Genomic DNA, 15,097 nt, shown 5'->3' with positions numbered 1-15,097 from the left:
TGACTGGTAGAACAGATGAGACAGAAGGGGGGCTCGGGAGGTGAGGAGGAACTGAAGGTCCTCTTGGAAGAATACCATGAAGCTGCGGATCGTGAAATAAAACACCTTGGAAAATATGCCACAGCTCGCTCTTACGGGGAGGGGGAACGACCGGGCTCTGTTCTAGCGCGGATCCTGAAAGCGAAGCGGGGGAAGACACTCATCACGCAGTTGAGATCTGAGGGGGGGGGGTGTATACTTCGATTTCCGCAATATTACTCTGAGCTTTACGCATCCAGATCAGGTGACTTGGAGGAAGAAATGCAGGACTCCTTGGAACACATAGCACAACCCACCCTCTCTGAAGTACACAGAGAGTTTTTAATGCTCCCGATAGAAAAAGATGAGATTGTAGAAGCCTTGTCGAGCATGAAATCCAATAGTGCGCCGGGTGCGGACGGCCTCATCGCTACTTTTTACAAGGCCTACATAGATATACTCTTACCTCACCTTGCCACGCTTTTCGACGACCTTTGTATGGAGTGCACTCTACCGTGCTCCATGAGGGAGGCTATACTAGTAGCGATCCCTAAGCCGGGGAAGCATGCAGCTCAAATTGCCCGTTGTCTCTTTTAAACGTGGATACAAAAATCTTTGCAAAGATACTAGCCAACCGCTTAGCTCTTCTCTATCCACTGTTGCTCGCCCCAGAAAAAGCAGGTTTTATACCACATAGAAACCTAACGTACAACATTCGCACGGTGTTTGGCGCTATGCAACATGTGCGGCAAGATGTGAAAGCTGTGGCGGTCTTTTTAGATATGGAAAAGGCTTTGGATTCGGTCGAATGGCCCTTTATGCGTAAGGTGCTGACGAGAATGGGCCTGGGGTCCGTTTTTTTACAACTCATTGGCACGTTGGATCACAAGCCAACTGCACGGGTACGGATAGGAAACCTAGTTACAGATAGCTTCCCTATCACTAGAGGTACGAGACAAGGCTGTCCACTATTGCCTCTATTATATTCGCTGGTAGGGGAACCCTTGGCATGCGCACTAAGGGAATATTACAGCCACGAAGGCATCAGCTTTCCGACATACAACCTATTTATATCTACAAACGCAGACGACACACTGTTGTACGTGAGGCAGCCAGAACAAAATCTGTCAGCAGTGCTTCGAGAAGTGGTGCACTTCGGGGCTTTGTCAGGCCTTAAGGTTAACTGGGCCAAGTCACTGGTCTTCCCTCTGACCCAAGTCACGGAAGAATTTGAGATGGAATACCCGTTGCAATGGACTCCGGACTCCGTCTGGTACTTAGGGATTAATCTACATACAGACCCAGAGACAATTTTGCGGGAAAACTACGGCAGGGTTATTGATAAACTGGAAGACGAAGTGGAGACTTGGTGCAAGCTCCCCCTGTCTCTGATGAGGAGGATATCAATCATGAAAATGGTAGTCTTACCTAGAATGCTATTTCTATTCACCAATATACCAATAGTCCTCTACCGATCCTTCTTCCAAAGACTGAGGCAGCTGATGCTAAAGCTAGCGTGGGCGGGCAAACAGGCGAAGGTCAAATGGCGGGTTCTTACACTACCATACAATATGGGCGGCCTAGGAGCACCGGACTTTGAATTATATTACAGGGTGGCACAGTGCTCACACTTGCATGCTTGGATACATGGAGAGAAGGGCATACCGTATTTGCGTATGGAAAAGCTTTTTTCAGCTCCGCACTCACCTCCGGTGACAATTTTCGAAGATCCAGACCGCAGGACAGGCTATCTGGACTAGTTAAATGCCACCAGGCACGCTTGGCATTACCTGCTACAACAGCAGGCAGGTGCATTGCTATACACCCCATCTATGCCCATGGAATGGGCCCGCTTGTTGAAGCCGTGCAGGGACAGGGGAGTGGTTAAAGCTTTACAATCGTTGAACCTACATGCTGTGGGAGATCTTTTTCATGATGGTACAGCCAAAACTTGGGAACAGGTACAGGAGGGTGCGGAAGCTACAACGCAATTGCAGAGATTCCAGTTTCATAGGGTGCGTCGTGCTATGATGGAGCACTTTGGTGAGGAAATGCAGGAGCCTCCAGAGGTCCCTGAACTTACACATGTTGTGAAAACCAGCTCTCCTCATAAGCTGATTACCAACATTTATAGGATAGCTATGTCCCATAAGGTACATGACTGTATGGTGGCCAGACTGGCCTGGCAGAGGGACCTGCAAACCACAATTGATGACAGGATGTGGCAGTACTGCTGCTCAAATACACGACGAATCTCACTACATGGGAGGCACAGACTGGTTCATTTTACATTTCTCAACAGAGTGTACTACACACCAGAGCGGTTAAGTAGATATGGCCTCAGAGATTAAGCGATCTGCGAGAGGTGTGGTGCACAGACAGCTGATTTTATACACATAGCCTGGTACTGTCCTGGAATCCAGAAATACTGGGAAGAGGTCTTTAGTTAACTGGGAAGGAAAGTGGAAATGGAACTGATTCCTGACCCATCGCTAGCACTACTGGGATTCTCCAAGGCTATACCAAAATCTGTCCGTAGGCTAATAGACATGGGACTTTTAATAGCTAAAAGGGTAGTGGCTCTATGTTGGATGAAGGGTCCTGCGCCTAAAGTGCAAAAATGGTCGCATGACATGCTATACTGCTTTATGCAGACGGAGACCTACAGCAAACTGCTCCCTCCGCATAGTCGGCCAAAGAATTTTTGGGGACTGTACAGGACATATAAAGATGGGGGGTCCGGGGTGGAGAGTGGGGAGGGGAGGGTACAGGTGGGAGTTATAGTACAGAGTACGGATGCGCTGACAGAAGACCAAGATGAAGAGAGTAGTAATGTCGCTGCCTGCCCCGTAGGGGTTGTTGGCTCTACATCTGTGTAATCAATCGCATGATTTACTGCGGAGTTCTGTAACCAAGGTCCACTCAGTAACATTTACAATTAGTGTCTGTGCTAGCTTGACATATGGATATGCTTGATGGTAAACTGTTTTGAAATGTACTGTACCTGTATGATAAAACTGTATAAATAAATTAATAATAAAAAAATTTAAAAAAAACTTTAACCTATGGGTTTCATCCTTTACCTCCAAACGGTCCATGACATATTTCTTTACTTCAGTATAGGTTGACGTACCATCCAAGTTAGCGACTTGATACAGGTCCTTTGCCTCCCCGGTCAGCAACCACTTGTCAGCATTTGGAGTGATGTTGTTTATAGATAGAGCATTAAAGCTTACAAAGATAAACTAGTCTGAAGACAATAACCTTTATATAGTATTATTTATTTAAATTCTGGTTGAACAACAAATGATTTACGCAGTCCTCTCTTTTTTCTCTCTTCTTAGGTCTGGATTGAGCACGCCGGGACCACCGTGTAGAAAGGATGCCCCACAAAAGAAAAACAGGCCACAGGTAAGTGTTCAGTCTTTCTTGATTTTAGGCCATTGAGAACAGTATGTGAGGGAAGTCACCACGTTTGTCATAGCGCGTCACCGGGTGAGATTAATCCCTATTGTAGTCACTTGGCATTGGTTAACTATTTTGAGGAATTCTTTGATTCCATGAGAAAAGAAAATAACAAGGTCATGAAAATCTCTCCCCACGTTTAAACAAGGGAATTAGCACAAGTATTCGCTTGTTCCTGCTTTATCAGATACCCATAGTCTGGATATTTGGGATGCGGTTCAACTGGAAGAGCCCTGTGCTTTTTGGGCCCTAGCACCTTACTCCCCTCCCAATTCCTGGTCTGTCCAAGTACCCAAGCACGTATCCGGGCTAGATGCACTCCTCCAGGAATGTGGTGGGAGGGGCGTTGTGTGTGACTGGTGGCCTCCTGGCTTCGCTCTGTCTTCGGTGAGGATTCTGCTTTTCCCCGTAGTCTATGTGAAACACTGCAATCCAGGCTCCTGCGTTCCTTGCGGTCTCCTCTCAGTCCGCGTCTCTCCGAATTCCGCCGCTGCCAGTTCTCTATTCATCGTCTCCTCTTCTGGACGCTTGAATTTAGTCCTTTCTTCTGATTGGTCGTCACTCACGATTATATCACCAGGCTACAGGTCACGGCCGCCCTCCTTCACTACCTCCGAAGTTTACTTAAAGGGATAGAGATCCCAAGGGGCCTGTGAGATAAACAAAAGCGCTTCTGTTGATACAGAGGTGGTGGGGAAGGGCCGAGATGTCTACGTCCTCCTACCTATCACACAGCCCTCCAAGGCTTTGAGAGGGGACACAGCTGCTGGATGAGTCGGGTCCTTGCAATTGTTGGGACAGCGGCAGGCAGGGTTTTGTCCCCGTTCTGGAGATGGTCCACAGTTCTTGCGTTTTTGACTCTTATTTGTCCTTCTACTGTTCCCAGTAGATACATCTGATGTCTTGGTGTCAGGGGGCCACCTAAATACTGAATTTAGGGGCATTAAGGGGAGTGTATGGTAATACCCCTGGGGTGGCTACACACCATCTATGACCATTTCTCGGAGTGGGCAAAAACCGGACCCAGAGTTCCTAGTTTCACGAAAAGGAAGATGGTGAAACCCTTCCTCCATTGTTCACTTCAGGTATTCCACCTTAGGGGTGGAACTAGCCTGAGAGTGAACGGCCTTCAGACTAATTAATTTTCCCGCCTGTCCTGGTGCCAAGTGGGCCTCAGGGCTGGTTGGGAAACTGGGGTTGCATATCGAGGGCGCAAGAGGCTTTGAAGCTTCTGGCCTTGATATGCTAAAACACTGCTTGAAGAGGTGTGATCACCTTCCTCCGGAGCAAGCATTGTTTCTGACCTCTGAGAGTGCGGCTCTCACCAGCAGGGGTCAGAAACTCGTCTTTGATGGCAGGCTGTACAATAACAGTCAGTCAGCACATTAAGAGACTAGTAGGATTCAGGGGCACCTCTAAGGTGCCCTATGGGGTGCATATCAGGACAAATCGGATACTGGCATTACTATGGTTTTGTCAAGACAAGTTGTTTTATACCAATCACCATCATTTTCAGTGAAGCCATTATGTAGCTGGGTAACTCGTAATGACCAGTGCCCAGAACATATTCATTAAAAGGCTCCCTGATCACTTGTAATATCTAGCAATGGAACTAGACATCACAAGCACACATCTGCTCATACAGATTAGCACTCACATGTAATATAAAGCACCCTGCCTTTAAGGCCTGCTGTATGGGTAACTTACATATATTGCATGCAGTGTCTGTGGGCATAGCACACAGTGTGCCAAGTTGTGTTTTCACAATGGTTAGCACCATTTCACGAAGCCTGCAATGGCAGCCTGTATGAATTTGGGTGTGGGTCCCTTAGGGTGGCACAATACATGCTGCATCCCTTCGGGACCCTTTTTAGTGCCCTTGTCCTAGTTACAAGGGGTACCATTTACTTACAGCGGTGCTAAAGTACTTGTCAATTGGTTTGACAATTGAATATGTAGTTTGTTTTAGGGAAAGAGCACTGGCACTGGGGCCTAGTTAGCAGGGACACAGTGCACATCAGTCAAAAGGCATTAGTACCAGTGGCCAAAAGTGGTGGTGACCATGTCACAAAGAGAAGCAGAATAAGCAAACAATATCCCAACTGGTCTTACTAAAAGGCAATTAAGCATGTATGCATCAAGCATTACGTGAACAGAGACAAGGAGACTCAATGAGTTTTTTCAAACGTGCTCATGGCATCGTATAATTAAAGAAAAATAGAGAGGTAGTTGTAACAGCACTGTAAGTAAATAAATAACAAAACAACCCGAATTGGACTTGGTGCTCAGCATGTGCAGGTGACACAAAGGTGGCGACGCAAGTCACAATTGTGATCAGCATGTATGGCGCATAGTGACTGGTGCTCGAATATATCCAGTGAATAACAAAAACAATGTGGCTCCAGATAAATTACAAAGCGAGGCTTTTCAAAGTTTTGCAGGATTTGTTTGGATGAGCCATATTAGGGGCTGCGCCATTTATTGCGCTGAACGGTCGAAGACGTTTCGATCCTCTTGATTTGGGATAATCTTCAGGACTGGGTTGTCATAGGACGCGATGCTGGTGCGGTCTGGGATGGGACCGGAGAGCGTGAATTAACTGGGCTTCCGAGGTTGCGTCCAGCGCGAGCCTGGCCCAGATGAAGTATCCGCCCGGAGGAGTGCCGGTAATCGACTTGTGAGGGTGAGACCGGATAGGTTCAATGGGCGATGCCTTGTTCTAAGAAACCGATCGCTGAATGAAGCAGCGAGGGACGGCTGTAACTCCTCACACCCGCAAAAATGGCTAAGCGTAATTTCGCAAATTTGGCAGGAAGCTAGATATTGGTCCAGAAAGTGTGCTTTTTGTGATTGGGTCTAAAATCGTTCAGTAGTTTTAAACATATTAACCTCAAACAGTATTTTTTTTTTTAATTAACTTTATTTATTAGTTTTAAATAACACATAACAGGTGTACAATCCAAAGTCAGCATTCCTAGATAGCATAGGCTTGAACACATTTTTTGCAATCCCGGCAGTTAGATATAGCATAAACAATCACATTGGTTAACCCCAGTTTGTAACAACCATCTAATACCTTTCCCCTTCTGAGCTAGTGCTGTTGACTCCCCCCCTCCCCGGATGTGCTTTGTGGGCTCGCCTGAGGCAGCTCGAACAGTAAATCATGACAGAGTTCCCTCCATACCCTTAAATTCTCCTCTAGATTCTCATCTCTACGACACCCTTTCATATGTACCTCCTCGGCTAGTATCCACTCGCGCATTTCTCTCAGCCAATAGCATAAACAATCACATGGGATAAACCCAGTTTGTAACAACCATCTAATCCCTTTCCCCTTCTGAGCTAGTGCTGTCACCCCCATCCCCCAGATGTGCTTTGTGGTCTAGACTGAGGCTGCATGTAATGTAAAATGTAATGTAAAAAAGATTTATAGAGCGCAACTTACACCGGACGGTTTCTTGGCGCTGTTCACTAATTCATTAGGAGACAGAGGAGGGAGAAGAAAGAAGCTTATCTGTAAACACTGCGGAAAAGGTGAGTTTTAAGGAGAGACCTAAAATGAGGGTAAGAGGAGGAAAGTCTAAGTTCCAGCGGAAGAGAGTTCCAAAGTGAGGGGGCCAAAAAAGAGAATCTGAGACCTCCGTGCTTTTTGCGCCTAAACCTAGGTGTCTGAAGGAGCGCATGATGGGAAGATCGGAGGTGTCTGGAAGGGGCATACGGGTGCAGAAGAGAAGAAATGAAGGAGGGACCGATACCGGCCAAGGATTTATGGGTCAGGCAGCCTAGTTTGAACTTACAGCGCTCCGATACAGGAAGCCAATGAAGGGCTTTGAGCAGAGGACGGACGTGATGATGTTTTGGTTGATGGTAAATCAGGCGGGCTGCCTGATTCTGTATCAGCTGTAGTCTTTTGATTTGATATTGTGGGATACCTGCGTACAGGGCGTTGGCATAGTCGATCCGAGAGATGACTAATGCCAGCAACACCAGGGTGAGAGCTTCAGTGGTCAAGAAGTGGGCTATTTTACGAATTTTCCTAAGCTGGTGGAAGCAGGAGGACACTGTAGCACTGACCTGATGTTTCATGGAAAGATCATGTGAAATGTAGACCCCCAGGCTTTTTACCTTGTCAGCAGGACAAGGAGAGGGGCCAAGGGAAAGGGGCCAGAAGGTAGAATTCCAGGGGTTGGATGGGCCTCCGACAAGAACAAGCTCCGTCTTGTCGGGATTAAGTTTGAGATGGTGAGCGCCCATCCAGTTACTAATATGACAGAGGGTAGACTGAAAGTCCTGAGCCACTTCAATCGAGGAGTCAAGATTGAAGATGAGCTGAATGTCGTCTGCATAATTAAATGCAGTGACATTCCTTCCCCGGAGGGAGCGGATCAGGGGGGTAAGGTACAGATTAAAAAGGAGTGGGGACAAGGACGACCCCTGCGGCACACCGCAGGTGAGTTTCATCCTGTCCGCCGAAAATTGGGAAAGTCGGACAGATTGGTGGCGGTTCGTCAGAAAGGAGCGGACCCAGTTAAGGGCCGTCCCTCTGATACCAGCCTCTTTGACACGGTCGACCATAATGGTGTGGTCGACCGTGTCAAAGGCCGCCGACAGATCCAAGAGAATCAAGGCTTGGCTGATGTTGGAATCAGCGCCTCTACGAAGTTCCTCCATTACGGAGAGAATGACCGCCTCTGTCGAATGGGCGGGTCTAAACCCGGCTTGCTGAGGCTCTAGGAAGTTGGAATCTTCAATAAAGGAACTGAGGATGCTGGTTACATATGTCTCAAGTACTTTGCTTAGGTAAGGAAGGAGGGAGATGGGACGGAAGTTGCCCATAACCGTGGGGTCGGCGTTGGGTTTCTTTAATATGGGTACTACCTCCGCGTTCTTAAACTGGCTGGGAACGTCACCGAGCAGAAGGGAGCTATTCAGGAGGGCCAGCGGAAGGGCGGGGCAAGCTGAAAAAGCAGCCCGGAGAATCGCAGGAGGGCAGCAGTCTGTGGGGGAGCCAGAGGAGACTCTGTTGAGCAGGGCGAGGAAAACATCTTCTGATATGGGGGGGAACTGAGTCAGGGAATGAGGGTTAAAAGAGGGAGCAGCCTCAACGAGGGGTGTAGCCGGGGGTCTAGAGGAAATACTATTTTTGATGTTGCTATTTTTTTCTATGAAAAAGCAATTAAGGGAATCACAAAGTGTCTGAGATGGTAGGGGTTTGATGGTCACCCTATCCGGATGTGAGAGCTCCTCCACAATGGCGAAAATATCTTTAGATTTTTGCGCGGAATTAAGAATTTTTGTGGAGAAGTAGGCAGTTTTGGCGGTTGAAATTGCCAGTTTGTATTCTCCCAGTAATTTTAGAAAGTGTGGTTTCTCTGAGGGATCATAGCTTCTACGCCAACGGCGCTCGGCTTGGCGGAGTCCTAATTTTAAGGATTTAAGGCTGTCAGAGAACCATCGATGTGCGTCATGAGGGCGCTTAGTTCTAATTGACTTGAGGGGGGCAACCTTGTCGCTGGCGGATTCTAGCCATTTGACAAGTGCGGCTTCTTGGGAGTCAATAGGGCCAAAGCTGGGCAGAACTGAAGATGTTAAAGAGGTAAGGAATAGGTCAAGGTCTGCTTTGTTCCAATTGCGAGCCAAAAGGCTGGGGCCTCGGCTGCAAGCGGGCGGAGGAGGGACCAGGAGGAGGAAGGAAATTAAATGATGGTCTGACCAATGGCAGGGTAAAATCGTAAGTGACTTGATTTCAAGATTGTAGGTCCACACCTGGTCTAGGATATGGCCCTTAGAGTGAGTGGGTAAATGAACGTGTTGAAGACCATTAAGCCCAGTTAATAGATCAGTAAAAGCCAAGGATTGGGAGCTTTCATGGGCGTCTAACGGCCAGTAGTTGAAATCTCCCAGGACCAGGAGTTTGGAATTATTAATTGTGAGCTGAGAAAGCAGATCACCAAAGTGAGAAGGGAAGTTAGGCATAGATTGGGGGGGACGGTATACCAGGACACAGGAAAGGGGGGACACCGAGGATTCGAATCTAATTGCCAGGCAGTCCACCTGGGGGATGGTGGATAGAGAAAGGGAAGTGAACCTGAGGGAGAGTTTGATAATGGCGGCTACGCCGCCTCCTGGTTTACCAGCTGGCCGATTGGCTTGAAGTATGTAATACCCCGGAGGGATGGCTGTCAAGATGTCGGGGGAGGAATCCTCATTCAGCCAGGTCTCAGTTAGGAGAAGAATGTCAGGTCGGTCTGAGTCCAGGAGGTGGTAAATGTCAAGTTGGTGACTGACTAGTGATCGAGTATTAAGGTATATAATTGCTAATTCCATATTAGCGGGTGCCTGAGCGGGCAGGGGATTAGAAGAAGGGAAGGGGACTGTGGGTTGAGAAGTGAGGAGAGACGGAAGGGTCAGTAGCTCAGGAAAAATACTGCGAGCTTGATAAATACCTAGTTGTTGCAGTCTCAAGTGGCTGGAAGTGTCCAGTGACCGAAGAGAGTGTAGAGCAATCAGGTACCCAGGAGCGAAGGAGGTAAGTTGGGCAGAATGACAAGCCCCAGGCCCCGACCGGCCGCATGAGCAGTAAATCATGACAGGATTCTCACCATACCCTCAAATCCTCCTCTAGTTTCTCATCTCTGCGACACGCTTTCATATGTACCTCCTTGGCTAGTGTCGACTCGCGCACGTCTCTCAGCCATGCAGTGACATCAGGCGCCCGTACTCCCATCCAGACAATCGCTATTTTACGCTGCACTAGCACTAGTAGTAGTTGCAGGAGCTTGTATGCTGTCTTGCTTTGTTTTTTAGGTTTATGTATTAACCCCAGCAGACAGTGGGTTGGAGTCCATTGCACATGACAGCTGACGCTTCTCCTGACCCTTTCTACCACCTCTATCCAGAGGAGTCGTACCTCGGGGCACTCCCAGGCCAGATGCTGGAAATTGACCCCTTCCTTATGACACCTAGGGTAGGAGTTGGATCTCTCCGGAGCCATGCGATGTAGTCTCACCGGGGTCATGTATGTACAATGCGCATAATTATAGTGGACGAGCCGGAAGCGGGCATTGCATGGGATTTTATGTGTGCCCACGGTCCTCCAGTCTCCATCCCCAGGGCACCTCCAGTCTGCGTTCCATGCAGCGAACGCCCTTGGGGGAAGGATCATTCGCATAATCGTTGGTATTGCTACAGTTTCTACGTATCCTGAGGTACTGGCCATAGGGTAGGTTCTCCCTAAGTGGTCTTGGATGGAAGCTCGAAAACCACGTGAGGCACTTCTGGAAGACAACATCAAGGCACCTACAGAGATACCACTAACGTGCGTTACAACCTACAGCAGTCTTTCAAATGATATGAAAAAATCAATTGCAGTGCCTGCCACCTGACGACACACACTAAAGAACTCTCTCTTGAACCAGGAAAAACATGGATACAAACTAAACACACGAATTGCAACTCCATGAATGTTGTATACCTAATCACGTGCACATGCCAAAAAAGATACGTTGGAATGACCACCCGGAAAATAAAACAACGTATCTGTGAACACAGGAGCAATATTAGATGCCGCAAAGTAACCACCAAGCTTAGTGAGCATTTCCTTCAACAGAACCATACACCGAATGACCTGCGATGGACCATCATTGAGCAAATTGACTCAGAGAGAAACATCGCCAGTGTACTGTACGAAAAAGAACAACGCTGGGTGTACAGACTCGGTACACATCTGCATGGGCTGAATGACCATATTCCTTGGTCGACGGTATTAAAACGCTGATTATTCAAGTGTGCTCCAGACACGATCCTCCCATCCAATATGGGATCCACAGTACTCCCTGTAATCTGGGCTGAATACCCATCAACAAAGGCATCAACCTGTTTTATTAATAATTTTGCCTGCACCATCTGGGGCAACCGTGTTTATTGAACCATGCCTTTGGGAACACCAACCACCCTAAAGTCCCTCAGATCTAAGTCCCTATTTCGTTCTCATTTTTTCAGATTTTTCCTTTTTACTCACCATAACCATCAAAATATGATTGATACTCAATAATGATGGCAATTAAATTAAATATGGTGTTCGATTTCAATGTAACTTCAAGATCCTCTGCTTCACGCAATCTTTTCGCATTAACGAGGGTCCGCCAAAATAATCCTCATAGTTGCCACCGGAGCTTGAGTTTCAAGCCTCCTTCTGAACCTGCCATAATTCCTGGCCGGTACATGGGCTTGCCCTTCAAGCCTCGCTCCCAAGCCTAATCATTGATTGGCTCACACACGGGCTTGGGCTTCAAGCCTCGTCTTCATGCAGCCTTCCGATTGGCTGCGGTACGCGACGTGTCACCAGGCCCTCGCCGACACTCTTCATTAGCTTTCTCCACATCCCGGCCCGCATCCACGGGGTCCGGTTGCAGGAGAAGCTAGGTGCCGAGCGGGTGCCAGGCGTTGCCGGCGTAAGATTCCTTCACAGCACTTACAAAGAGCTAAGTAACAAATTTCTTCGCTACCTTCTGGCGCATATCTTTGACCAGGCTTTCCTTTACCTACAGGGTGTGCCATTGTCGCCTCCACCCCCTCCCGAGACCCATGGGGTGTGGATCTTTTAAAATACAAGTGAGATCATCATGTCTTATTCATATGTTTAGCGTGTGATTTAGAGGCTAGCCTCTTTGGCCGTATATTCATGGCCCATTGATCGCTATTCACGTTTGCTGTATAATTAGCCACTCTGTCAGGCGGCCCCATTAGCTTTTGCCATAGTGCATGCTCACACGCCTGTAATGCCCCCCTGGGCAACCATACAGCGTTTCTTGCACTAATTTACAATGTATGGCACCTGGAACACCTCAATAATAATATACAGCACGATGTTGCAAAGACTGACCTAGCAAGAAACTCCCTAAAGCATTACGTATATGTTTTGTCTTACATGTTTGTGTGTCTTTTTCCTTACAGACTACACAGGTTCCTCATAACTGAGGTAAATCCCACTACTTGTGGTTTGTTTTTCTTGCACTTATTTTTACACCATTATTCTAATTTTTAACTTTCACATCCTCTGGTTAGGGTGGGCCTTAGCGCGCTCATACCGCCGAGGTACATACAACACGGTCCTGAAGAATGCCCAGTAAATCATACACTTAGATGGGCAGAAACATGTCGACCCCACTATAAAGTGGAAACTTCCATCATAATCTATGGTAGTTCTCCCACACATATCTTTTAACCATGTCGAACTGACCAGTGAATAAAAAAAAACTCTGTTTGGTACAGTTTAGACATTTTTAAATCACTTTTTCACATCACTGTCACAACAACCAGCTCCGCAGTAATCTGGCGTTCTAGCACACCAGGGAGGCATTCGGCTTCTCCTGGTGGGCCCGATGATGAAGCATGTCACCAACCAGGTTGGTGAGTGAGGGCTTCCTATCAATCCCTAAGAGATCTCCAGTGTGTTCTTAGAAGGGATTCCTCTTCACAGTCTTTGCCTCAGTGTTCATACACATGGTAATCAGACATAATATCGAAATTATTATATCGAACTGACATAATATCGAACATTAAATATCGTAGGGCAAAAATATCGAACAAAAAAATATCGTATACAAAAATATCGTAAATAGTATGTTTACAATAATATCGAAAGTAATTATATCGGAAGACAAAATATCGAATCAAAAAAATATCGTATAATAGTAAAAAATATGCATATTAAGTTAATATTTTATTGAAATCAGTTAATGTTATTGAACAAAAAATGTATACATTTTTTTTATCTTATAATAATTATAAATACATATATATTTTTAGGAGCGGGTTATTGGGTTTATAGGGGATAAGGGTGGGGAGTGTTTTAAAAATATATGTTTAAAAAAATATATATTTCTAAAATATAATATATTTTAAAAAATATTTATATAATGATTATAAAATTAAAAAAAAATGTTTAATTTAAAAAAGAAATTCGAATTTAGAAATTCGAAATGTAAATTTTTTTTTACAAATTTTGAAAGATATATGTATTAAAAAAATTGCGAAATATTGATTATATAATTTAAATATTTATATAATTTATATAAAAAATTAAAAATTTCACTAAATACAAATAAAAAATCGAAATTCGAATTTCGAAATTTAAATAAAATATGTAAATATTTTGAAAAATATGTGTATTCATAAATTTACCAAAATATAGATTATATATTTATTAATAAATATATAATGATTTGAAATATAATACAATATATAACAAATTAAAAAATCAAAAAATAATTTATACATATATTTTTATAAATTCTTTTTTACAATTTTACAAATATATGTATTAATAATTATAAATATTGTTAAATGTTATTATTAAAGTTTTTTATTTCGCATTTTAATTTTTGATTTGTAAATTTTAAATTTCTAAAATAAATATTTAGATTTGTATAAAATTGATAAAATATATATATATATTTTATATATTATTTTTTAAAAATCATTTTGTTTTATAGTCTTTTAGTTTTTGGGTAAAGGGTTTTTTTTAGGGTTCAGGGTAAGTTTTCAGTTTTTGGGTAAAGGGGTATTTTTAGGGTTCAGGGTCAGTTTTCAGTTTTTGGATAAAGGGGTATTTTTAGTGTTCAGGGTCAGTTTTCAGTTTTTGGGTAAAGGTTTTTTTTAGGGTTCAGGGTCAGTTTTCAGTTTTTGGGTAAAGGGGTATTTTTAGGGTTCAGGGTCAGTTTTCTGTTTTTGGGTAAAAGGGTATTTTTAGTGTTCAGGGTCAGTTTTCAGTTTTTGGATAAAGGGGTATTTTTAGTGTTCAGGGTCAGTTTTTAGTTTTTGGGTAAAGGGGCATGTTTTTGTGTTCAGGGTCAGTTTTCAGTTTTTGGGTAAAGGGCTATTTTTAGGGTTCAGGGTCAGTTTTCAGTTTTTGGGTAAAGGGGTATTTTTAGGGTTCTGGGTCAGTTTTCAGTTTTTGGGTAAAGGGGTATTTTTAGTGTTCAGGGTCAGTTTTCTGTTTTTGGGTAAAGGGGTATTTTTAGGGTTCAGGGTCAGTTTTCCGTTTTTGGGTAAAGGGGTATGTTTTTGTGTTCAGGGTCAGTTTTCAGTTTTTGGGTAAAGGGCTATTTTTAGTGTTCAGGGTCAGTTTTCAGTTTTTGGATAAAGGGGTATTTTTAGTGTTCAGGGTCAGTTTTTAGTTTTTGGGTAAAGGGGCATGTTTTTGTGTTCAGGGTCAGTTTTCAGTTTTTGGGTAAAGGGCTATTTTTAGGGTTCAGGGTCAGTTTTCAGTTTTTGGGTAAAGGGGTATTTTTAGGGTTCTGGGTCAGTTTTCAGTTTTTGGGTAAAGGGGTATTTTTAGTGTTCAGGGTCAGTTTTCTGTTTTTGGGTAAAGGGGTATTTTTAGGGTTCAGTTTTCAGTTTTTGGGTAAAGGGGTATGTTTTTGTGTTCAGGGTCAGTTTTCAGTTTTTGGGTAAAGGGCTATTTTTAGGGTTCAGGGTCAGTTTTAAGTTTTTGGGTAAAGGGGTATGTTTTTGTGTTCAGGGTCAGTTTTCAGTTTTTGGGTAAAGGGCTATTTTTAGGGTTCAGGGTCAGTTTTCAGTTTTTGGGTAAAGGGGTATTTTTAGGGTTCAG

At 44.7% G+C, this 15,097-nt stretch overlaps 1 protein-coding gene across 6 annotated transcripts in view; it reads left to right on the top strand.

The window, feature by feature from the left end:
- The window catches only part of TEAD2 (TEA domain transcription factor 2), a 474,234-nt gene that overhangs the window by 63,100 nt on the left and 396,037 nt on the right, over positions 1-15,097 (top strand). For all 6 annotated transcript variants that reach the window (XR_013598917.1, XR_013598916.1, XM_078655077.1 and 3 more), the window contains exon 3: positions 3,363-3,429. The gene's annotated coding sequence lies outside the window, so the exon portion shown is untranslated. The remainder of the gene's footprint in view (positions 1-3,362; positions 3,430-15,097) is intronic.

Source organism: Lissotriton helveticus, chromosome 7 (genome assembly GCF_964261635.1).
Source record: "Lissotriton helveticus chromosome 7, aLisHel1.1, whole genome shotgun sequence".
NCBI lineage: Eukaryota > Metazoa > Chordata > Amphibia > Caudata > Salamandridae > Lissotriton > Lissotriton helveticus.
The sequence above is the reverse complement of the archived record's forward strand: the minus strand, read 5'-3'. Positions and strand labels throughout refer to the sequence as shown.